The following is a 26,849-nucleotide window of genomic DNA, read 5'->3' as shown; positions in this document are numbered from 1 at the left end:
TTATCATTGTCAAATATTGTTTAGAATAACATTATTGCATTCTTTTTGCTTTTCTTACTGACAATGTAACAATGTTGGGACTTTTAAGAAAGTGCATCGCTAAAATTTTTCTCTTTTCGTGCCCACTTAGATAAATTCCACATAGCATTCTTAACCAAATTAAAGCTGTCACGTTTCTAACACACTAGACAAAACAACACTGATGAAATTTCGGTAGAAAACGAATATTCAAACTGAACACTATCAATTTTCTGGAATTCTTCAATTTATTTTTTTCAACATAAATGTAATTTAACTATCTTTAGCGAGAACTTAGATACCCAAACGCGATCTCAAATATGGCGTACTCCATTTCTCCAAATATTAACAAAAATATATAAGTCGAAATAATATTTTCATAAGAAATTATTCGTGGGCTATTAACAGTAATATTCCTCTTAATTCTTTGTCTTGTAACATGTTTTATAATATTTAATATTTTCAACTGATCAACAATGTAACTAATAACTCAGATAAACCTTATTTAAAAAAAAAAGAATCATCAACGAAAACTGGTGAGTTTCTTACAGGAATTATTTATCTTTTATAAGATATAAGTATTTATCGTCTAGAAATCCTTTTTATTCTATTCTTTTTTTTAACTTTCCTGTATCCAGACAACAGCAATCCAATCGCACGTTTGTATATTCGATGACATTCTCCAGATCGATTTAATTTAAACATCGATTAAAGCCAACATAATTTTATTAATACAGAGTGAAGTAAAATTTTCTGATTTATAACTAGACTGCGGATTTTTATGCAAATTCATATATTTATTAATAAAATTAATAAAATAAGAGCTTCGTAGAGGGTTCTTTCAACCCCTAAATACAATAATTCTTATCTTACTTGAGTTTTTGTTATATTTTTGCATATTAAATGCATTCTATAGTTTTTTGACAATCTAAATTTCCCATAATTGCATAAATATCAATCTACTTATAACATATAAAAATTGAAAATTTTAGGATGATTTTATAATTGCCTCGCGCAGTGTACATTTACGCCAATTTCCGTAAAGATCGAATCGGTTGATTTTGAGAAATCCTAATGTCCACGCATTGGCTCGTTTGGTCTGGCAGTATGGCGGATCTTCGAGGTGGGCAGCGTCAGGAAACACGTATTTAGGCTGATCCAAGCTATATTTAAATCAGTCCGTGGCGGGGCCACCGAACGCGAAACTTTGTGAGACGCTCGCATCGATTTCGACGCTCTATCCCCGGCATCCCGACATTCGAGAAGGTTCTCGGAGTTCAAGTTGAAGCGCGTTCCATTTTCCGGGTTTTCTTTCGATCGAGTGCCAGCCAGCCGGAAGTAGTGGTATGAGTGGCGTGCGCGATCGGTGTTCCACGAATCGTTATCGATAAGGTGAGCCCTCAATTTTAGAGACGAAAAAATATCTGTCATTTTCATACCTGTATAATCGACGGAACAGGAGAATTTCTATCGAACAATAATGAGAATTAGAAACACTTTTTTCTCGCCCATTTCTTTGTTTTCCAGTGACGCGTGACTCGTACATATCATAAAGTTCTCAATTGTTTCGTGAAGCTTCCATTCGTTCGGTTTAGAGTAACGTGCATGATGGTCATGCGAAAATAAAATTTCATTCCATGGTTACGTTTCATTTTGCATTCTTTATAATGTAAAAATCTGTATCGGTATCATCGGTGGAATTTTCCAGGAAAAGAGAACAGCAATTTGGAAATCAAAAATTGAAACGTGGAAAATGCGGGTTACGTTGCCACGCGACGGAAATAATTTTATGATGGAGTGAAATTCCGTTTAGCTCTTTGCGGCGCAGGATGTCGAATAATAAAATAGAATTTTATTGCGTTTTAAATTAAACAAAATTGGTATATTTTTATTAATAATAGTATCGCAGAATGTAAAAACATACAAAAATAGTAATAGTTTAGTTAAATTTGTTGTTATAGGGTGGGACTCAAATGGTCCCACTGTGTCACTGTGAAGCATAACTACAGCACCACTATAATTTTCAAGAGTTTTGTAGTTGTAACTAATGATTTCTAAATGTTAATGATACCACGTGAAAAGGACTAGAAAAAAATTATAATCAATGGAAAAAATAGAAAAATAACATTTATTTAACATGAAGTATAATAATAAATGAAATATTGCAATGGTGCATAACTATAGCACCAATGTATTTGGAACGTAATAATAAGATTAAATGGCTATAAAGTGTTAAATTTCTAATTCAGTTTATTAAAGTGAGCACTTTCAATAATGAGTGGGACCTCCTTTTTTTATGTATTAATTCAAAAATACGATTGTTCGTACTTGTAATGAGTTTTTTCAAAGTTTCTTCGCTAATTTGATTCCACGCTTCAATAACTGCTGTTTTTAGCTCCGAAATGTTCGAAAATTGTTGATTATTTCCATAAATATGCCGTACCATGATACCCCATAGGTTTTCAATTGGATTTTGGTCTGGGGAGCATGCAGGCCATTTCAATACATTTACATCAAACGTTTCAAACTGTGGTTTCTCGGATATTATGGATTGGAGCATTATCTTGTTGATAAGTCCATGAAATGTGATTGTTTGCACGAATAAAAGGCAATAAATGATTTTCGAGTATTCCAATATACTCCGCACTATTCATTCGTGTAGTTGGAAAAGCTAATCAGAGCTTGCCACAGGAGCAGAATGCACCCCACACGATAAGTGTCCCTCCACCGAAATAACGTTTCGTAAAGTATTTTTGTTCTTTACGAAGGTCCCTCCAATATGAATTAAATCCATCTGGACCGTCCAAATTGAATTTTTTTTCGTCAGAGAAAATAACCTAAGTTAAATAAGGAATATTGAATATGAAGCTAAAATCTCGATTTACGAATGTCTAAACTTAACTTACATTATTCCAATTTCTGCTCATGTTTTTTCGCGCGTATTCAAGCCTGGCTATTTTCTGACGTTTCAGAAGTATAGGTGCAGACATCATTTTTTGTCTTATAATGTTTGAATTATGTTTAAGGACACGTTGGACAGTCCAACGAGAAACGCCGAGATCACATTCCTTCGCAATTTGTTTACAGCTTTTTAACGTATTGCTCGCAACTTTAGCAATTTGCCTTTCAGTACGAGGGGATAACTTCTTCTTAGGTCCCCCTTTCTTATTTCTCCCATACTTAGTGGGATCGCGTAAAAAATACAGTACAACTTTATGAGATCGGCCGAGTTCACGTGCGATTTCACGTATCCCCATTTTTTGCTCTCTGTGGGCTGAAATTGCACCTTGCTCTTGTTCATTAAGGTAGCTGCCACGTGGCATTGTATCAATTAACTAAGAATTCCCGAGTTTACTAAAACAATTCCAACAGAAACCCTTGAAGTGCGTTAAAAATGAACCGGTTCTATTGTTTTGCACCGATCGTCAAACGTTTATCGATTAAATCTTGACATATAAGTAGACAACTTCAATGAATTTCACCTAAAATCCATTATTTACAATGCTTTTTCATACCATATAACTGGTTGTTTCAAATTATTTTCTTACAGGTCGGAAACGTTAAAAATTTTAGTGGTGCTATAGTTATGCTCCGCAGTGTAGGTTCATGAATGGTACTTATTAACACATTGACTGCCACGTCATCCACATATGGGTGACACTATCTTTCACCAAGGAGTTAAAAAAATTAATTCTCAAGATTAGATGTAAAAGAAAATAAAGCTAGGTAGGGCCCTTGAATTTTAACGAGTCTGTGAGAATAAATTTCATGACAAATTCTTGGTATGCTAGTTTCCAATTGTCTAACAACAAAATTTAATTTTCCTTTTAATTTGAGGGGTTTGGTCTGGCACATCATTTTCCATAAGCACAGATGCACTTTGCACACAGTACAAGACCATAGTGTTCGAACTTCCTTTTTTTTTGTACCACAAAGCGCACATCGTCTGTGAGACAAAAGTTCTGGTAGATGTTTTGAATCTTGTCTTCTTATTTCTAATGAAACGTCACGTTTGTGTCTGCTTATTGTTAGATTTAGTTGGTACGTTATTATCTATTAATGTTTAACTAATAAATCCTTCGTCACATTGACCTTTAAATGCTTTTAATGTGACTTTTTTACCCAATTGTTTATATAAAATATATGCATCAACAACACACACATCAAAAAAATAAAACACTATGCAGTACCATTATTTCTTACTGCGACGATCAAGACTATAACTAGACATTAATCGATCAAATTTATCCACTCCATTCATATTATCATTATAATCTGCGATCAAGGAAGGACAAGTAATCGATTTTTTAATCCCCATTTGATTTTTTCTGTGATGGAATGTTGATTTGGACTGTGAAAATTTCAAAGTATGAGGACGGCCATATTGTCGCCATTATTTTCCTCGATTTTTCATATTTATACTGAAAGATAACAAATATTTTCTCATTTTATTAGCAACACCACAAGCATTGATTTGTTTAAATTTCAAGTTTTCTGATAAATTTACACTTGTAAAATAATTGTCAAAATAAATTGTATGTTCTTTTCCAACTAAATCTGAAGTGAGAGTATTCACAACTTTCTCACCAAGATTTTTTTGATACATCAAATCTGTAGCAATAACCCGATTTATCTGCTAGAACCCATAATTTGTATCCCCTTTTTACTGGTTTTTTCGGAAGATATTGCTTCATTGAACTACGGCCTTTAAATTTTATCATCGATTCATCGATCGCTAAACTGAGACCAGAACGAAACTTGTTCTTGATATTTTCTTGTATCTTGTCCAAGAATGGACGAATTTTATATAGTTTATCATAGTTGGAAATTTCTCTTCCTGGAATTAAGGTATTGTCATTGAATATGGCGGGGAAGCCACCCAAAACGATTTACAGTCATTATTTGACAGATGTATTCATTATGTAAATACAGTATAGTGCTCCAAGCATCTCTATAAGCTACTGGGAGTTTATTGATTCCCATTAGTTGGCTTGTATCTATTGCCTTGCTGTACTGCGTATAAATTCGTTAGAAAAACGATGGAATGAATAATGTCTTCAGTAAAAAATTTACTAAAATATACAGATGGATATGGTAGATCTGTATATAGCGAGTTGGGCCAAAATCTGAAGAAAATACTCCCACTGGAATTGTATGTCCGTTAGGTGTCCATTTTATAGTCCTTTCAGCCATATTCTTTTTACGCTGCTATGGTGTATGCGTTATTTCTTCTACAGGAATAATTTAGAGTCATCAGAAGCTTCAGAATCAATGAGAAATTCTTGATCTGAAGCTAATATTTCCTCAAATCGTGTGTCGTCTTCATTTTCGTCACGAAGCAGTTTGAGGTTAGAAATTTTGGTACTTGATGGATGTTTTCTGTTCATTTTGAAACTGAAGGGTCAAAAATTACCTATATTCAAATCACAATTATAGTTTTAAGAATATTAAAACATAAACAATAAATAAAAATATGTTTTTTTGTATTACTCCCCAAGTTGCATGGTGGGACAAATGAAATCCCTCCATACTTTCATCATTTACAAACAAATTTAAGCTTTAGTTTTTATTACAAAACTTTTCACTTGCTTATATAGGAATAATTTTTATAAAAATTAACTTGCTTCTACGATTTTTCACATAAACCGAGGAAAAAAGATTGTCATAATAAACCTTCCACTTGCAACAATTGATGAACCTGTATTGGCATGTTAAGGGGTCTTTCTACTTTGTGGGATTTAAAAAATCGAATTTTTTTTGCCTTTTCTTTTAGTATGTAGTCTCGAAAGTATATCTACCAAATATTAAATTGAAATTCCAAAAATTAACAAAGTTATAGTCTGCTGTAATGTATCACGTATGATGCAATGTGTCATGTTTATTCACACATGCATTATCAGTAAAATGTATAAATTTTGCATACATAGTACATACATTTTGATAACGCTAAGTACCAGTGTTCTATTTATAGAACATCTACATAAAATTCGTAACCAATACGAGTTTTTGCTAAAAATACATAAACAAAGTTTACAACAATCTTCAATAATCATTCCTAAGTAGGAATAACAAATTACAAAATTTAAAAAATGATGATATGGAGTTTTTATGATTGAGTATATAATTCGAGACAAAGTAAGAAAATTTATGCAATGTTTACAATTCTTTTATTAAAAAAATATTGGTAATATAATATAACAATAATTATAATGTAGTTTAATACACCCTAAAATATATGTGGTAAATTTTTCATTTAATTTGAACCAATTTTAAGGGTTGAAAAAAATAAAATACTCAGTGTCCTATAAATGGGACACTGGCTTATAATGGGTTAAGTTGCCTTTCTACTTCGTGTGATTAAAACAATTGAACTTTTTTTTGCATTTTCTTTTAGTATGTAGTCTCGAACATATATCTACTAAATATTAAATTGAAATTTGAAAAACTAACGAAGTTATAGTCTGCTGAAAAGCTGTTTTTTTCGAAACTACATTTTTTGGCACTGCGTATATGATAACAAAAAAACTATTCAAGATATCAACATGAAATTTATACAGTATCTTTAGAACTGGTCTCCCTATAGCATGAACTAGGATAATTGCGATATATGCAATATTTTTTATTTTATTAACAAAAAACCGAATATATGAAAATATTTAGTATTTTTTCGTAAAATAGCTGCAATTTTACCAAATTTTTGTTTTTTTGAAAAGATCCTAGTTTATGCCATAACCACACTCATCTCTATTAAGAATATCGTTGGTTTTTGAATTTCGCGCCGTTCGTAAAAACTGTTGTTTGTTGATCAACAAAAACAGCGTAATCAATAGATATTATGCGTGGCAAAAATTCGTAAATATAGCTAAATATATAATAAATGTACCTACAAAACCCAGAATTGGTCGCTTTTTAACCCCTTAACGCTCATATTTTTCGGATTGACCAAGAATAATCAGTTTTCTTTATTGGACATGGTTTTACATAAAAATTCGATTTCTGTTAATTACAATGTTGTATCTAGCGTATACCAGGTATGCAAATATGAAACCGGAATTTTTGTACAGAAAATACACGTTTATTGTATAAAATTGGTAAAAAATACTTTATTCGAAGTATTGTCCATCGTTAGCAATACATTTTTCCCATCTTTCTGACAATTTGTACATGCCACGCCACAAAAACTGTTCCTCTTTTGAAGCAATCCAGTCATCGAGCCATTGTCGTACATTTTCGTAAGATGTGAAGTGCTGCTCAGCTAGTGCGTGCCCCATCGATGCAAATAAGTAACAATCAGATGGAGCCAAGTCTTGTGAATAAGCCGCGTGCGAAAGTATTTCCCAACTAAACGCCTCAATCGTTTCCTTCACCAGTTTTGCAGTATGTGATGGTGCATCATCATGAAGTAAAATCATTTTGTGTTGCCTTTTTTGATATTCTGGTCGATTTTCACGCAAAGCTTGATTCAAATCGATCATTTGTTGTTGGTAGCGTTTGGTACCAACAGTTTCACCAGGTTTTAGCAACTCATAATAGATCACACCTTTCTGATTCCACCAAACACAGAGCATTGTCTTGCGCCCATAGCGATTTGGCCTTGCAGTCGATGTCGATGTTTCGCTTGGAGTTACCCATGATCTTTTACGCTTAGGATTCTCGAAATATATCCACTTTTCATCGCCAGTCACAATTCGATGGAGAAATGACTTTCTTTTGTACCTGGCGAGCAGCATTTCGCAAGTGGCTTTTCGGTTTTCCTGCTGTCTTTCATTCAGTTCATGTGGAACCCATTTTCCCATCTTCTGGCTCTTTCCCATGGCTTTCAAACGTATGGAAACGGCTTCTCGCGTTACGTTTAATTGATTCGCGAGTTGTTGTTGCGTTTGAGCATCATCCTCATCCAACAATGATTGCAACTCGCTGTCTTCAAACTTTTTCGGTGGTTTTCCACGTTCTTCGTTTCTCGCGTAAAAATCGCCATTTTTGAATTTTTTAAACCACACAAAGCACTGTGATTTGCCAAGAGCATGCTCACTGTAAGCTTCGACAAGCATTCGATGTGATTTTGCAGCGGTTTTCTTCAAATAATAACAGAAAATCAATGCTGTCCGCAAATCGTAGTTTCCAGGCACAAAATTCGACATGCTCAACGCTTTTAAAAACCATGCTATTGTATGAAACTTGTATTGTTGTGAGTTGCAAATCCTTATCATATGTCAAAACAAAAGAATGGTGTCAATGAAACGGTCTGAAGGTAACAACATTAACAGCTAGTGCCACGTATGGGGAAATTCCGGTTTCCTATTTACAGACCTGGTAACTTGAAGGAAAACAAATATTGTCATCCCTTAAACCATCAAATTAAACAAATTTCGTTTTTCAAAACAGTCAGACTCGAGCATGAGCGTTAAGGGGTTAATAGCTTAATAGACCACAAAAAAAATCAAAGAGAAACATGTATTTTTCGTGCCTACAAGCTAAAATGGCCCCTTAAATGTTGCCAACACAAGTGAATACATTTGTAACATTTGTTGAAGATATTACCAACTGCTTTAAGTAAATAAGACAAAATATAAACCTGTGCTCATGCAGCTGTTGCAATATTTCGAGGTGGAACTAAAAATGTCCCACTATGCATTACGGCGTATCAAAATGCTGGGTCACTTTTAATATCAGCGTGCCCCAAAGAGTTAAATCGCGTCGCTTAAAAATTGTAAACGCCATTCTCTGAATTTCAATTAATAATTTCTCCAAGTTTCGTATCGCAAATAACCGAGCGCATCGCTATTGTATTTCAAACGATCAAATCGTTGACACAGCACACGCACGTTAACAACCATGCACCGGGCAACGGATTAAACGTACACCAATTCTGCAACTGCAATATTTGTTAATGATGTTCGTCCATCTGTCAACTTCAAACATCGCTACAATTGCATTTGCGATTATTTACGTTCGGATCTCGATCTACGGGGGTCACGTTTATTGTCGACGCCGCTATTCTATAATGATCTTTCATCAGTTTCTGTTCTACGCAGCGGCGGATCGCGCAATTTTCAAAAGCTTTCGGCGGCTCGTGCCAGAATTTGTCGGGGAAATTTTCGAAAACAGAGAGAATCGTACCGGACACTCGTCGGAATTTATCGAAAGGTTCCTGGACGCCTCGCCAATAACCATCGACGGCTTCGAGCTTTTACGCTCGCGTCGCATTGATGCCGCCATTGCGCAGTGAAACAGAATCCCCCGGAACCTGGTTAAAAACGAGAAAAATAGCATAAAGATATCAATAAAATACAAACTGTTTTTTATTATCAATTCTCACATTTGAGTTTCGTTTTTCTGTAATGTTTTAACGTTTGAGTCAGTGTATTTGTCGCATTGTTTCGTATACAGTGTGTCTCGCGAACTCTGTCCATACAATTATCTTCACAAGCGTCGATGATATCGGAAAATGTTTGAGACAAAAATCAAATAGTCGTGCATAATCTGCTATAATTTTTTCTTTCATAAGTAAACGCCTGGAGAGCAAATAAAGGTTATTAATTATTTTTTAACAAATCATTTCCAAGTGGAGAACTATTAACTTATTCATGATGAAAAATAATTAGCGTAGAAGATATTTTACCGTAAATATTAAAACTTTTACATTATTAAATTGATATATTTTTTTAGACCAATTGCTTTTTGTCATAAAGAATGCAGTACTTCTTTGTTAGGATTGAGAAACTGAATCGATTAATGCATTAAAAAATACTCGATGCAATATTTAAATTTAAGTATCTTTTAAACTAATCGTTTTTCGTTATGAGTGTACGTCAAAGTTATACGTCCATTGAGTCGAAAGAGTTAAATTCGAAAGTGAGCAACCTAATTAATTTAGAATTATTTCGAACTGTTGTGGTATCGATGATAATTCTAAAATTTTTAAGAAATTAGCTGCTCTTCATAATTTAAGTCAAAAAATGAAGGGGGTTTGCTCGTCCCACCGCAGCGCCATCTTTGTATGCGCCATGTAGTCGTGCTTAGGCGTATGCTTATTTGAGTTTGAATTTTTTATGCTTATTATATATCTGTATTATGTGTGATAACTAAATATATATTGAGTTATGTGTGCAAGTGGAATTATTCAAAACCCCAACAAAGGGTTATGGGCCCAGCAAAAAATTAAAAATGAAAATATATTTTTGGTTAATACAGACAATGTCAGTCTTAACAAGCTTACATTATATATTTTTTGAATTGACATTTTATATAAGAACAAGACATAATTTCATTTTAGGTAATAAAATCTAGGGTACATATACAGGGTGTTCGGCCACCTCTAGCAAAAATTTTAATGAGCGATAGTAGAGGCCAAAATAAGACAAAAATCAAGAATACTAATTTGTTGGTGGAAGCTTCGTTAAAAAGTTATTAACGTTTAAACTGCCGCTCTTACTGAATTTTTTTCTCGAAAATGCGCAAGATTTCGGGGGTATGTCTATTCACCAAAAATGACTGTAATTGAACCCTACAACCGAAAATAATTTTTCCACAACGATTTGCAATTTTTTAATTTTCTCGAATAATTTCACACCTTCTCTATTTTTTTTCTCGAAAGTGGGCAGGATTTCGTGGGTATGTCTAATGACAAAAACTGATTGTAATTGACCCCCGCAACCGAAAATAATTTTTTCACAACGATTTGCAATTTTTTTTCTCCGTTGAAAAATTTAGGCACCTAATTGGATTTTCAGTAAGGAATTTTTTTCTCGAAAGTGCGTACGATTTCGGAGGTAAGTGTAATGATAAAAAATGATTGTAATTGATCCCCGCAACCGAAAATAATTTTTTTTAAACGATTTGAAAAATTTTTTTTCGCCGAAAAATTTCAGCACCTACTAGATTTTTTTTCTCGAAAGTAGATAGGATTTCGGAGGTATGTGTACTCACCAAAAATGATTGTAGTTGACCCCCGCAACCGAAAATAATTTTTCCAGAACGATTTGAAATTTTTGAATTTAATTGTTAATAACTTTTTAACGAAGCTTCCATCAACAAATTAGTATTCTTGATTTTCGTTTTATTTTGGCCTCTACTATCGCTCATTAAAATTTTTGCTAGAGGTGGCCGAACACCCTGTATAGTATGATTGCATGGATAATGTAATGAAAAAGAAAACAAAAATAGGGTGGCATTTGTATGAAACTCAGGCTTACACGTTTTACCATGTACATTAAATATAATATAAATAGAATTACAAACAAAAGAAATGATAGATTACAATAAAATCGGATCTTTCTTTTGATGCATCAAGCTGAAAATATTTTGTAAATTCATCTAAAAACTAAATCTTTTCTGTCTGTCTCTTTTTCTTTTCTCTTCTTCATACTTTAATACAACCACAATTTCTGTTATGACTGTACTTCTTTGTTGTTTGATATATGGTTTGAGTAGGCTGTATGACTTATTTGCCGTAATGGTTATTTACTGACTTAATAAATAAATAACTGATCGCATTCTGTGAACTCCTTCTACCAAGCTTCTCCGATCGTTTCTCCCACTAGGTAATTATGTCGGTTTCAGCTTTCAATTAAGCTCCAGTTCAGCCCATCTAGAGCTACTATTACCGTTCAATTTATATCCTATCAGTGTCTTATAAGGAAGCCAGTCAAGGATCCGGTAAATGTAAATTGTCGATAAAAGGAATAAAACGTAGCAGTAATGTTCTTAACGATTAAAACGTAAGATTAAAATACCTGCAATTGGAAAAGTTGAGTATGTACTTTTGTAGGTGAATGTTTTTCTTGTGGCGTGATTTTTTTTAAACATTAATGTGTATATTGAATAAGTGATGCACGAAATATTAGTATTTTTTGTTTGCGTTTTATTAGAGAGTATGGAAAAAAATGCTAGTCCTAATTATTAATTTGAATTAAATTTTACTAAAGAAGTAGGCGATTTTGATTTTAAATCCCACATTTTAGAATCTGTAAATGGACATCATTATTATTCTGAAATTCAAATATTACGGTATTTGGACGATTTTTGGAAAAAAATGGTATTCCTAAAATGTGATACATTTCTATCATTTTGATCGCCAATAGAGAGATTGTTTCAGTTCGCTTTAATGATGAATATAGGTCAAATAATCTGAAACTCGAACAATAGTAAGAGATAATGACATTAAGTATAAGATAATTGTTATTAATGCCCTAAGCACAGCCCAACAATAGATTTCTTTATTTCTGACCCAATAAAACATTGATACTAAATAAGTACTGGATATAAAATAAGAAATAGAACATTCAATTTTATTTCAAAAGGAACCCCTGTAACTATATTAAATATAATTTTTTTTAGTGTCCCGTAAGCATATGCTTATTTTTCTTATTGGTTAATTGAGTCCTCGGTTACAAATTTTAATTATGAAGAAAGCAGTCTCGTTACTTTTGGAACGGACCACGTACAAAAGTGGATCAAAGATTAAACGAAAATGCAGAAATTGTTTATTATTTACGAAAACATAAGTACAGTGTTTTTCTTTGATAATAAAATGATATTTTGTTCTTAAACATATTGAATGAAATATGACAAATATAGAAAGGAAACGAATGTGTATCATACTATTATGAACAAAAGCTTTATAAGGGAGTGTTTTTAGTGTAAAATACATGAAATTTTCATTTTGTTGTTCAAAGTCTACTATTTTATATGACCTTAACACATCTTTTTGGCATTTAATCTCTTAATTTTTTCCAATGATCTGCAACAATATTACTCCAAATCGTTTCTACTGTACAGTAGAAATTGTTAAAATGTTTTGGCCTTTGTCCTATTATCTTTACTAAACTTCACAAGTTTTTTATTAATAGCAAGGTATATTTTTTTCCGATGAAGTTTTCCACCACGTGGACCGTGTTTTCTGAAAAGATACGAACTTGTCCAGTATTCACAAACTTCGGCAAATGCAACTCGCATTTTTACCTAGTACTACTAGCTCCTGCGGTCAACGACCTTTACATGGCCGTAGTAAGAATGTAAACAAACACTTCGAACCCTTATATCTCCGGAACTAGCTACCGCATCGACGCGAAAATAAAATCGTCATATCTCCGAAAGTAATTGAGCTATCGACTTGTTCGAACGCTCATTTTAAAAGGGATTTTATTCTCTATCCAATGGCTATACCAGCTACTATAATTCTTGCTGTCTTCTATGTTTATTTTCACATTTCCTTTGACGCTACATACCCAAAGTAGTTTCAGCACTTCCTATTGATCATACTGTTGTGCCATAAAACTGGATCATAAATTGTTTATTTAATTGAAAATGAGTTTAAATTTCTATACAGGGTGTTTGCATAATTACTATGCCATTTTTCGTAAATAATTGTTTTCTCTGAAATTAACTACGGTATCGACTTGAAAGAAAATTTGTTTTCAAGAGCGTTTTATCTTCTATCCGATGAAAATTACTAATTTACTAATACTATTAAAGGAATAATGCACGTTTAGAGTAAAAGTAATGAATATTTGTGTGCAGGTTCTTAAAATTCAATGCTTTAAGAAAAACTATGCGACATAAAAGAGAAGGATATCTTACGAATAAACATTAAAACACAACTTTCTTTACATATAATGCAAAAATTTGAAGTAAGTAATCATGGTAGGAATAGGTATACGTGAAGTGCAGGTAGATTTAGTGTTAAGGGATCTTAATATCACGGGGTTCACGGCGCGAGCGTGACTTACTGCTATTTTCGAGAATCAGAATTTCGAGAGATGTACATTTAGCAAATTACGTTTTGATCGTTCAAGGAATTTCCAAACTCCACTCGAGACTTGGAATCCTTGGAGCGCTTCCCCGACTTAATAGCGATTGACGTATCTTAAACCCACGTCGAGTGGTGCACCAGGGTCTTGTTTTGTAAATTCTATTAAAATGTTCATAGCGCACGACGTAGATTGAAACATTTCGTAATAAATTAATGAAAATTATATGTCGACCACTTCGACCAATACAGTAATGTTTTTTAAGTTTAACATCGCTCCACGGTTAGCATGTTCATTTTTCGTACAACAGAGACAAAATTCAAAACAAATAGATATTTATATAGCTCGTACTGTTTTTTAAATTTCGTTTTCACTCTTCACTGGCTCCAAGATGGATCTTCAAGTTGGGAGGGATAGAAATATTCAACTTACGAATCACGTGTTCATTTTAAGAATCATTACTGTATGCAGGGTGTTCAGCCACCCCTGGGAAAAATTTTAACGGAGGATTCAAAAGGCCAAAGTAAGACGAAAATCAAGAATACCAATTTGTTGATGGAGGCTTCGTTAAAAGTTATTAACAATTAAATTCAAATATTTCAAACCGTCATGGAAAAATTATTTTCGTTTACGGGGGTCAATTACAATCATTTTTGGTGAATAGACATACCCCCGAAATCCTACCCACCTTCTAGAAAAAAATTCGAGAATGTGTGAAATTTTTCGATGGAAAAAAAAATTTCAAATCGTTGTGGAAAAATTATTTTCGGTTGCGGGGTCAATTACAATCATTTCTGGTGAATAGACATACCCCCGAAATCCTACCCACCTTCTAGAAAAAAATTCGAGAATGTGTGAAATTTTTCGATGGAAAAAAAAATTTCAAATCGTTGTGGAAAAATTATTTTCATTTGTGGGGGGCAATGACAATCATTTTTGGTGAATAGACGTACCCCCGAAATCCTGCGCATTTTCGAGAAAAAAATTCAGTACACGCAGAATTTTAAACGTTAATAATTTTTTAACAAAGCCTCCATCAACAAATTGGTATTCTTGATTTTCGTCTTATTTTGGCCTCCAGAATCCCGCATTAAAATTTTTCTCAGGGGTGGTCGAACACCCTGTATAGCGATACGTTAACCTATAAAATAGAAATGTATATGTTACAGTGAAACACCGAAATCTGGAGAATGTCGACTTTCACCGGTGAATGTCAACATTCACATAGTCGCTTAGTGTATGACCGAAATATTTGCTAAACACCCTCATTTCTGACTTACACCGGTAAATGTTGACATTCACCATGCACTAATGGTGAGTGTTGAACATGTTGGAGATTTATATTTTCTTCTCCGTAATTCAGTCGCTATAAAACGTCACAAGGGTGACGTAACTTTTTCGCCTCTCTTTCTGAAAGGATCTAACCCAGACCTAACCCAGATCTAGTCTAGATCTAATCCAGACCTAACCCAGATCTAATCTAGATCTAACCCAGACCTAACCGAGATCTAATCCAGATCTAACCCAGACCTAACCCAGACCTAACCGAGACCTAACTCAGACCTAACCGAAATCTAATCCAGACCTAACCCAGACCTAACCGAAATCTAATCCAGACCTAACCCAGACCTGACCCAGACCCTAGATTTGGGTTAGGTCTGGGTTAGGTCTGGATTAGATTTCGGTTAGGTCTGGGTTAGGTCTGGATTAGATCTGAGTTAGGTCTGGGTTAGGTCTGGGTTAGGTCTGGATTAGATTTGAGTTAGGTCTGGGTTAGGTCTGGATTAGATCTGAGTTTGGTTTGGGTTAGGTCTGGGTTAGGTCTGGGTTAGGTCTGGGTTAGGTCTGGATTAGATCTGAGTTAGGTCTGGGTTAGGTCTGGGTTAGGTCTGGATTAGATTTGAGTTAAGTCTGGGTTAGGTCTGGATTAGATCTGAGTTAGGTCTGGGTTAGGTCTGGGTAAGGTCTGGGTTAGGTCTGGAATAAGTCTGAATTAAGTCTGGGTTAGGTCTGGATTAGGTCTGGGTTAGGTCTGGGTTAGAAAAAGATCACGATTTACTGCAGTATCCATTTAGTATAAATTAGGGTATCGGAAAAAGAATTAAGAAAACGTTGCTCGCGTTATCAAAGCTTGCATAAGACTGACAAAGCTGATTGACTCCGAGCAGAACAAAGGATTTGGCAGGAGAGAGCCAGTCGCTTGTTTTTTGACTCTTCTGTTTTGGTCCTCCACCAGAGCATATCTGTGATTGTCGACACACACCGGAGAGGGTCCGAATGTACAACAATGTAATGAAATATTCGATCTTTCACCGACGTATTTGGTATCTGTTGACATTCACCGGTGAAAGTTGACATTCTCCAATTTCGGTCATTCACGGTAACATATACATTACTCAATACGAATGTATGTATGTTAAATATTTTTTGGTGTTCATAGGCATTATATAACGATTTAAGATGAAGTCTTGAAGCAAATTTATAACAGAGGTTCGTACTAATATTACAATTGACATTTTTACAATAATTTGTAATTGTCCAAATACTTTTACACCTTAATGTACATGCACGTCGAGATATCGTTTGGCGAGTACCTCCGCTTATCTCGCTTATCTCGACGCAGAATTTCCGCAAGAAGCTGATTTTTCCGCGCGATAGAGAAGTCGAACTCCGCGTTCCGCCGGCTAACTAATTATTTTCAATTTCGCAGTCGTTGAAAACTAGTTTCGTACATGGCACGCGCGCATTGCGCCGAGCTAATTGGGCAAACATTCCCGTTTTCGTTCCCTTGTTCCCGTCCGCGCTGACATCGCTAATTCCAATTTCCATGAGCGGAACAATTTACTCGCCATAATTGCGATAATCGTAAGAAACGCCGGCGGAAATTCGCCGTGAACTTCCGGGTGCAGCAATGGCAGCCAACGGCGGCTTCCATTCCTCGCTATCTCACCCTTTCGATTCGAGTGCCACTTCTTTCAGACCCGTACGCTCCCGCGTTCCACGCTCGCTATTTTTCCCCAATTTTTCGGCCACGAAAAATCATGATATTCATAATCTCGACCACTCGCGGCCCCGCCAAGGACGGGCTTGAAATTCCATGGAGGCTGCCGCCGACCGACGGACCTAGTTCCGATATTCAATTTCTGTACGAGCCGCGAGTGGTTTGAGTGCCGTTTCCCGAATCGAGACCTCCGCCCACGTGTGGGTGAACTCGCTTCTCGCGTCTGAATCGAGTCCAATCCGACGCAAGTATTTCGTGGCAGGAAAGCGGTCTGGCCCTGAGCGACGTAAAAAGGAGAGCCGAGTTTATGCTCTTGCGCGTATCGGCCACCTGTTTTCAACCGAGAATTCCAACGGCTCGAGTGTGTCCATTCTCTATTTATTTCCGTCTTTTCTTTTTTTCGAAGCTCGATCCCTCGCGAGAAGGTAATGTATTAGCGGTTCGTGGAAAAAGGCGCCTGCAAAAAATTGCATCGTTATCAGCAAAGGAACTGCTTTGATCGATGCACGGCGGTCGGAGAAATTTTCGAAATACCCTTTCGCTCTTTTACGCGTTGTTTAGGGGTCGATTCAATTTTATCAAGCACAGAATTTTTTGGAAAATGTTGATACTACAGTGGCCGAAATAATGATATATCAGATTTACCGTAATTTTATAATATAAAGGTGCGTTTTGTTCAACATTTTTTATTCTATTTATAAAAATTACACAATTTTGAGATGAGTAACAATATAATACAGTTTAGTTTAACGTATGATACTCTTAACAATAACACTCGAAATAATACTCTTTTACGCGTTGTTTAGGAGTCGATTCAATTGTATCATGCACAGAATGTTTCGGAAAATGTTGGTACTACAGTGGCCGAAATAATGATATGTCAGATTTACTGTAATTTTATAATATAATGGTGCGTTTTATTCACCATTTGTTATCCTATTTATGAAAATTACACAATTTTGAGATGAGTAACAATATAATACAATTTAGTTTAACGTATGATTCTCTTAACAATAACACTCTTTCACGCATTTTTTAGGAGTCGATTCAATCTTATCATGCACAGAATGTTTCGGAAAATGTTGGTACTACAGTGGCCGAAATAATGATATATCAGATTTACTGTAATTTTATAATATAAAGGTGCGTTTTATTCAACATTTTTTATTGTATTTATGAAAATTACACAATTTTGAGATGAGTAACAATATAATACAGTTTAGTTTAACGTATGATACTCTTAACAATAACACTCGAAATAACACTCTTTTACGCGTTGTTTAGGAGTCGATTCAATTGTATCATGCACAGAATGTTTCGGAAAATGTTGGTACTACAGGGGCCGAAATAATGATATATCATATTTTCTGTAATTTTATAATATAAAGGTGCGTTTTGTTCAACATTTTTTATTCTATTTATAAAAATTACACAATTTTGAGATGAGTAACAATATAATACAGTTCAGTTTAACGTATAATCTCCCATTAATATTAATAATCAACTATGTGTTATAAATAACTGATATTTCTGTATGAAATAAATGTAGGTTCGCTCTATAGAGGGTGTTCGGCCACCCCTGAATAAAATTGTAATAGGAGATTCTAGAGGCCAAAATAGGACGAAAATCAAGAATACCAATTTGTTAATTGAGGTTTCGTTAAAAAGTTATTAACGTTCAAAGTTCCGCATGTAGAACGGCAATTTTTCCATCTTCTTGAATTTTTTTTTCGAAAGTGCGTAAGAATTCGGGGATATGTCTGTTGACCAAAAATGTTTGCAATTGATCCTTGCAACTAAAACTAATTTTTCTAAGACGATTCGAAATTCTTTTTTTTCACCCAAAACTTTCAACATTTACTCGAATTTTTTTCTCGAAAGTGCGTAGAATTTCGGGGGTATGTCTGTTGACCAAAAGTGTGTGTAATTGACCCGTGCAACTAAAACTAATTTTTCTAAGACGATTCGAAATTCTTTTTTTTCACCCAAAAGTTTCAGCATCTACTCGAATTTTTTTCTCGAAAGTGCTTAGAATTTCGGGGTTATGTCTCTTGAGCAAAAATGCTTGTAATTGATCCCTGCAACTGAAAATATTTTTTCCAGAACGATATGAAAATTTTTTTTTCGCCGAAAAATTTCAGCACCTTCTCGAATTTTTTTCTCGCAAGTGAGTAGGATTTCGAGTGTATATCTAATAACTGATCCCCGCAAACAAAAATAATTTTTCCAAAGTGATTCGAAACTTTTCAATTTCGTCGAAAAATTTCAACACCCGTTTGCCGATTTTTCTTAAAAGCCTTTTTTGATTTTTAGTAATTTTATTTGATGCTCTATAGAAAAGTTGTCTAATACTTTTTTGTAGGTGCCCATGTGCTCTACTTCAGAAAAAAGTTTCGTTGAAATATATTCACTTTTATAGGAGTTATGGCTGTTTAAAAATTAGACCATTTTTATGGAGTTTTTATCATTTTCCGGGGTCAAGGAACAACTTTTCGAATATTTTGGGGACTTCTACATATTCTTCATCAAAATACGCGTAGTTTGCATTTTGAAACTTTAAAATCCTCCAATCCGTTTAGAAGTTATGACATTTTAAAGATACGCATGAAATTTTGGAGTGACATTTTGGCCTCACATTAGATTTTCAGTAAGGAATTTTTTTCTCGCAAATGGGTAGGAATTCGAGGGTATGTCTATTGACCAAAAATGATTATAATTGACACCAGCAACTAATTATAATTTTTTTAGGACGATTTAAAATTTTTTAATTTTATCAATAAATTTCACACCTTCTGGAATTTTTTTCTCGAAAGTGGGTAGGATTTCAAGGGTATGTGTAATGACCAAAAATGATTATAATTGACCCTAACAACAAATAATAATTTTTTTAGAACGATTTGAAATTTTTTAATTTTGCCAAAAAATTTCACACCTTCTCGAATTTATTTCTCGACTGTGGATAGGATTTCGAGTGTATGGCTAATGACTACAAATGATTATAATTGACCCCAGCAACCAATAATAATTTTTTTAGAACGTTTTAAAATTTATTAATTTTGTCCAAAAATTTCACACCTTCTCGAATTTTTTTCTCGAAAGTGGATGGGATTTCGAGGGTATGTGTATTAACCAAAAATGATTGTAATTGAGCCCCGCAACCAAAAATAATTTTTTCAGAATGATTCGAAATTTATTAATTTAATTTTTTAATAACTTTTGTAAGGAAGCCTCCATCAACAAATTGGTATTCTTGATTTTCGTCTTATGTTGGTCTCTAGAATCTCTCATTAAAATTTTTCCCAGGGGTGGCCGAACACTCTGTATAATGGACAAATATTTGACAAGTTAACAAAAGGTTAACACTATTACATAAAAATAAACAGAACTTAATATTTGGTAGATCCTCCTTTGTTTTGTATCCCCTGAAATATCCTATTCTATTCTATTAATTTACATTTTTCAGCTCATTCACGTTCAAATACTGATTTCCATTAGTATAAACTTTCCTAGCTAAAATTCCTTAAACATTTTCAATTGGTTCAGGTCAGGGCTCCTTGAAGGCCAAGATGAAACTTCAACATTTGTTCTTTGAAACCACTTCTTAAAAAACATCACACGATGAATTGCCGCATTATAGTGTTCAAAAATAAAATTTTGTCCTACAATATTATCGCCATATTCATCTAACACAAAGGCTAATATTTCTTGATATTTTTGGGTATTTGTTTTTGCTGGAAAGCAAATTATTGGAGTTTCAACCAAACGTTTTAACCAACCATATCATGGCTCTACTTCCTCCATAGTTACGACTCACTTTTGTTTTCTTTTCATCATGTAGTTCGTGCTTTCACCGGAGAAAATCACTGTTCTTCATTTTCTAACCTACGACATGTGATCTTCCGCAAATTTTAACCGTTTCGATTTATAAAGTTTTGTTAGAAGAGGCTTTTTTGCTCCTTTTTTATAACAAATAGTTTACTTGACTTTAAAATTTGTTGAACACGTCAAGTACAGTAAACGAAATTCGTATAAACGCACTTAAAATTTTACGAATTTCTCCTCAAATTTGAAAGTAAAAAACTGTCAACGTTGTCAGAAAGCTGTGTTTTGTTTACATGGCTTCAATTGTCAACGTTCCTATGTTTAAATTTGTTCAGCTTACTTAATAGTCAAGAAGCAGAGGTAAACGTTCATAATAGTGTTTGGAAGTGTAAAATTCGCATAAACGTAGTGCTTTGTTTCGATTAATATTAAAAGAAATAAAAGTGGTAAGTGCTTTATATTGTTGAACTGTGTAGTATTAAACTGTATTTAGTAATAAATTTAAACAGTAATGATAAACAAATTCTAAATATTTAGTGTTCACCTTGAATGTACTAAGTTTTTTCATTTGAAATGTCCAAACTTAAATTCTTAGCTACTACATTTTTATTAAACATAATGTTCATTATTCAAATTAAGATCTATCACAATTAACGCATTTCATCCATCAAAAAACGAGTATATTTTTTCTGTTGCTATTTATGAGAGACTCCTATAAAAACTATCTGTGGAAATAATATCGATAATATACTGCGCGAGCGTGTCGATTATTCTGTAAAAAAATCTCTGCAACCATTCTATCAGCTTTGCACGTTCACGTTCGACAACCAGCTTTTTTCCTGTAATTTACATTAAAGCACCCGACTAAATATTATCACGCTCGGGCGAGTGTAACGATCAATAATCGCAGCTTATAAAGTGATTATTCCAGTTGAAGCAACGTTGCAAAAGCTGTTCCCAAAAAGCTTCCTTCCATTGTAATAGAAAATATTATCCTCCGCTTGCTGAACAATTAACAATGTAACTCCATCGGAACGAAATTCTATATTTTCTCATATGTTTCGAATATCGTAGTTATCGTCTCTTTAAATAAAATAGAAAGCAATTTGTGATGGAACGACGTTTCTAAGTGACACATTATAGACTTCTCGTAGTTACAAGCGAACGTTGAAGGACGGGAAATCAGTGGAAAGAAGCTTGAGGAAACGCGAACCAATCTGCAGCGTCAATGTTCTCCACTGTGCACTTGACTGTCACCAGACAAAGTACATAACGCGGACAAAGTATGAAAATAATGCTTTGATGTCAACCACAGTCACTATGGTCGCGTTTACTGTACTACTTTGCGCCTTTATAACGAGTATGTCTTGTTCAGCCAGGATTTATTTACAAACGAAATTCACCGTGCACCCTTCCATCTATTTTCAACGTTCGTTTCACCTTCAATTTGATCCGTAGAAAATAGACACAGGCGTCCATCAAATTGGAATTGTCTTAAATGGTGAACATGTGATTAACTGCTTTTCAATTATTTTGAATTTGAGGTCCGTCGTTTGATTAGTTAGGATCAAGCTGGCTCTGATCGAAAAGCTAGATGAAGTGACAACTTATATATCCACAGTCACTATGGTCGCGTTTACTGTACTTTGCGCCTTTATAACGAGTATGTCTTGTTCAGCCAGGATTTATTTACAAACGAAATTCATCGTGCACCCTTCCATCTATTTTCAACGTTCGTTTCACCTTGAATTTGATCCGTAGAAAATAGACACAGGCGCCCATCAAATTGGAATTGTCTTAAATGGTGAACATGTGATTAACTCCTTTTCAATTATTTTTAATTTGAGGTCCGTCGTTTGATTAATTAGGATCAAGCTGGCTCTGTTCGAAAAGCTAGATGAAGTGTATATATCCACAGTCACTATGGTCGCGTTTACTGTACTTTGCGCCTTTATAACGAGTATGTCTTGTTCAGCCAGGATTTATTTACAAACGAAATTCACCGTGCGCCCTTCCATCTCTTTTCAACGTTCGTTTCACCTTCAATTTGATCCATAGAAAACAGACACAGGCGCCCATCAAATTGGAATTGTCTTAAATGGTGAACATGTGATTAACTCCTTTTCAATTATTTTGAATTTGAGGTCCGTCGTTTGATTAGTTAGGATCAAGCTGACTCTGATCGAAAAGCTAGATGAAGTGACAACTTATATATCCATAGTCACTATGGTCGCGTTTACTGTACTTTGCGCCTTTATAACGAGTATGTCTTGTTCAGCCAGGATTTATTTACAAACGAAATTCACCGTGCACCCTTCCATCTATTTTCAACGTTCGTTTCACCTTGAATTTGATCCGTAGAAAATAGACACAGGCGCCCATCAAATTGGAATTGTCTTAAATGGTGAACATGTGATTAACTCCTTTTCAATTATTTTGAATTTGAGGTCCGTCGTTTGATTAGTTAGGATCAAGCTGACTCTGATCGAAAAGCTAGATGAAGTGACAACTTATATATCCATAGTCACTATGGTCGCGTTTACTGTACTTTGCGCCTTTATAACGAGTATGTCTTGTTCAGCCAGGATTTATTTACAAACGAAATTCACCGTGCACCCTTCCATCTATTTTCAACGTTCGTTTCACCTTCAATTTGATCCGTAGAAAATAGACACAGGCGCCCATCAAATTGGAATTGCCTTAAATGGTGAACATGTGATTAACTCCTTTTCAATTATTTTGATTTTGAGGTCCGTCGTTTGATTAGTTAGGATTAAGCTGGCCCTGCTCGAAAAGCTAGATGAAGTGACAACTTATATATCCACAGTCACTATGGTCGCGTTTACTGTACTTTGCGCCTTTATAACGAGTATGTCTTGTTCAGCCAGGATTTATTTACAAACGAAATTCACCGTGCACCCTTCCATCTATTTTCAACGTTCGTTTCACCTTGAATTTGATCCGTAGAAAATAGACACAGGCGTCCATCAAATTGCATCAAATTGCTGCAATTGAGCTGCAGCTCAAACCTCCAACACCCAAATCCCCTGGTAGCCACTCTAGGGAACTATGATCCCATCATTGTGATACTCTTTCCGTTAGAAATTAATAATGAAGTAGAACGCGTCATTCTAACACTGAATGCGTCGTATGTTTCATTGTTGGATAGCTTATTCTTATATCGAGTGAGGAGTCTTTATCGTGAGACCTTCCCTTTTCGTACGTGACAACATTCGTAATACATTAGGAACTTTTAAACGTCTTCGATAGTCTCTTAAACGTTTGTGGCGTCGTTTCCCATGCTCGCCACTAGAGGGGTCGCGCTCTCACAAGCGCTCGACCGACCCCTCGGTTGCTATATATGTATACAATCCTCGACCGACTTCCCAATATCCACATACCTATCAGCCTCCTGAGCCTACTAGGCAAAATCCTAGAGAAAATCATCCTCATACAAATCCAAACCCACCTCACAGAAAATAACTCCCTAATCCCGGAACAATTCGGCTTCCGGGCCAAACAGTCCACCATCCACCAAGCACTCAGACTGCAGGAAGACACATTGCGCTAGAAGTGAACAAGAACAGATCGGTGGCTCTAGTCTTACTAGACCTCCAGAAGGCCTTCGACACTGTCTGGCACAATGGGCTCCTGCTCAAACTACAGCACATAAATCTCCCCAAACACCTAATCAAGATAACTCAAAGCTTCCTATCCAACAGAATAATGACAGTAAACTACAACGGCACGAAATCCACACCCAGATCCACTACACATGGGAGTCCCTCAAGGGTCAGTCCTCAGCCCCATACTATTTAACATATTCGTAAATGATATCCCCAAAAACCACAACACTAAACTAGCACTCTACGCCGACGGCACTGCAGTCTACTCCTCCTCGTAGGCTCCAAATCAAGCGGTAAAATACGCTCAAGGCCACCTTAAGAGCATCCATCAATTCACGCAGACCTGGAGGCGTACTATAAACCCTTCCAAAACAGAAGCAATCCTCTTCACCCATAAACGTAATTCCAACCCTACCAACATCTCCATAGACAACTACCCTATTAACTGGTCAAACAAAGTAAAATACCTAGGAATCTGGTTCGACGCAAAACTGAAATGGCAACACAACAGACACGATCGAGCCTGCAAAGGCATCGGAGTCCTCCGCATGCTATATCCTCTCATTTCCAAAAACAGTCCACTCTCCACCTCCCTGAAACTTCGCCTATACAACACCTGCGTACGCCCAATCTTAACATACGGAGCAGAAATCTGGTGCACCGCAGCCAAAACACACTTGTCCAAGATTCAGGCAATACAAAATAAGTACCTTCGCATTATATTAAACAAACCGCTATCACCAGAAAATCGCCACTCAACTGCTCCGTTGCACGAGGAAGCACAAATAGACTATTTTCGCGAGCACGTCATGAAGCTGGCCGCTGCAGCTCAAACCTCCCACCTCCAACACCCAAATCCCCTGGTAGCCACTCTAGGGAACTATGATCCCATCACCATCCCACTAAAAACGCGAATAAAAACACCCAGACTCATCCTAAACTAACAACCCCCACCATCATACTCATCGCATGATGCATGAAAACGAGGTTTTTGAAAGTTTTCCCTCGACCCCGAACACAAGAAATACCGCAACCCTATACTAACATAAGTATACCCAGACGCTAACACTCATTCTAAATGCAGGTTATAGGGCCCCAGTCCCAGGTACTGCGACCAATCATGAAAAATAACCAAAAAAAAAGATTTCGCCCTTACCATTTTCAACTAGCAGATAGTGCGCTAGCCTTCCATAGTCTAATCGCGGTCACGTGTACATTTTTGTTGAGTTTTAAATATAATACAACCACAATAAGTCTCGTTAGTCCCCTGAAAAAGGGGTGGTCTTTTGAACCTTAGTTTAGCCGACATACCACGTGCAATCTTTCCACATCCGAATCGATATCCATTTCGATATATACCTAACTCCTTAACGCTCATATTTCTCAAATTAATGATCAGTTCTCTTTATTGGATTTGTTTCTAAGCTATATTAAAATACGGTTTTTGTTAATTACAATGTTGTATTTAACGTATAATTTGAAGGAAAACAAATATTGTCATCCCTTGAACCGTTAGATTAAACAAATATCATTTTTCAAAGCAGACAGACTCGGGCATGAACGTTAAGGGGTTACGATCAATATGCATCAATATGTGGCAAAACATGTGGCAATATGTGGCCAAAGCAATAGCACGGCCTACAAACAATCTCCATTTTGTAATATCTCAAACGAGGTAGAATATAATTGAAAATTTGTGTTCATGGACATTTACGTTAAAATTTATATGCCATTATTACTGTTTATCAATGGTCATATCGCATAACGCTTCCAGAGGTCAAACATAGATTGGATGTGTAGTTGTATTTACATTAATTCTAGTTTTAAAACTCATATTTATTCATTCAACATGTTTCTGGTCGACGATATTTTATAAAATATGACCCTACATTTTTTTTCGATATACTAATAGAACGTATCAGTTTACACATTCGTATCCAAATATTTCTCCACTCTTCAAAAGCTACAACCGGGGATACTAATTTTTTTCAGTTAATTAACAATTTTAAATGCTACAGATATTCAAAATGGTGGTAGTTTTCTTTGATGCATAAATCAATAATAAGTATAAATAAAAAATGTAAATATAAAATAATAAATTACAGTTTATTCATTACCAATAATAAAGCACAAATTATTTACTTATCCTAATTATTCATTCCGTATACAATTTTAATATTATATTAAAATTAAAGCATTATAATATTTTAGAATAATTATTATTTGATATAAAAAATATCGGCTAATTTTGTATAATCAATTATTCCATGCAATATTTATTTGTTATTTATATACAGGGTGAACCGCGTAACTTGATCAGCTTAATTTTTTCTGTTATTAGTGGGTCCGTTCAAAATGTTTTTTTTCTAGTATAACATGATTTAGGAAAAGTTCTAAAATAAGTATTCTAAACTTTCTGATAATTGTTATTTTTCTATTAAACATTCTTCTTAACGTTCTTTTGTTTAAGTAGAAAAAGATGTATTTATTATGTTGCTTACCGAATTCGTTTTAATATTCACTGAACGATAACTGTACAAAAGTGATAGATTTCTTTTTTGAAAATTATAGATCACCTTAAAAACTGGAAAAAAAACAATTAGCAGAAAAAATTAGTATATTCATTTCACA

The 26,849-nt window shown here is 34.8% G+C and overlaps 1 protein-coding gene across 1 annotated transcript in view; it reads left to right on the top strand.

The window, feature by feature from the left end:
- Positions 1-1,304: 1,304 nt before the first annotated feature.
- LOC122399692 (glutamate receptor ionotropic, kainate 2-like) overlaps positions 1,305-26,849 on the top strand; it is a 216,108-nt gene continuing 190,563 nt past the window's right edge. The window contains exon 1 of the mRNA XM_043400571.1: positions 1,305-1,410. The gene's annotated coding sequence lies outside the window, so the exon portion shown is untranslated. The remainder of the gene's footprint in view (positions 1,411-26,849) is intronic.

The sequence above is a fragment of the Colletes gigas genome, unplaced genomic scaffold, assembly GCF_013123115.1.
Source record: "Colletes gigas isolate AHSC1104 unplaced genomic scaffold, ASM1312311v1 Colletes_gigas_Sc00014, whole genome shotgun sequence".
NCBI classification, from domain to species: domain Eukaryota; kingdom Metazoa; phylum Arthropoda; class Insecta; order Hymenoptera; family Colletidae; genus Colletes; species Colletes gigas.
Note: the sequence above shows the minus strand (reverse complement) of the source record. Positions and strands in the feature narration are given on the sequence as shown.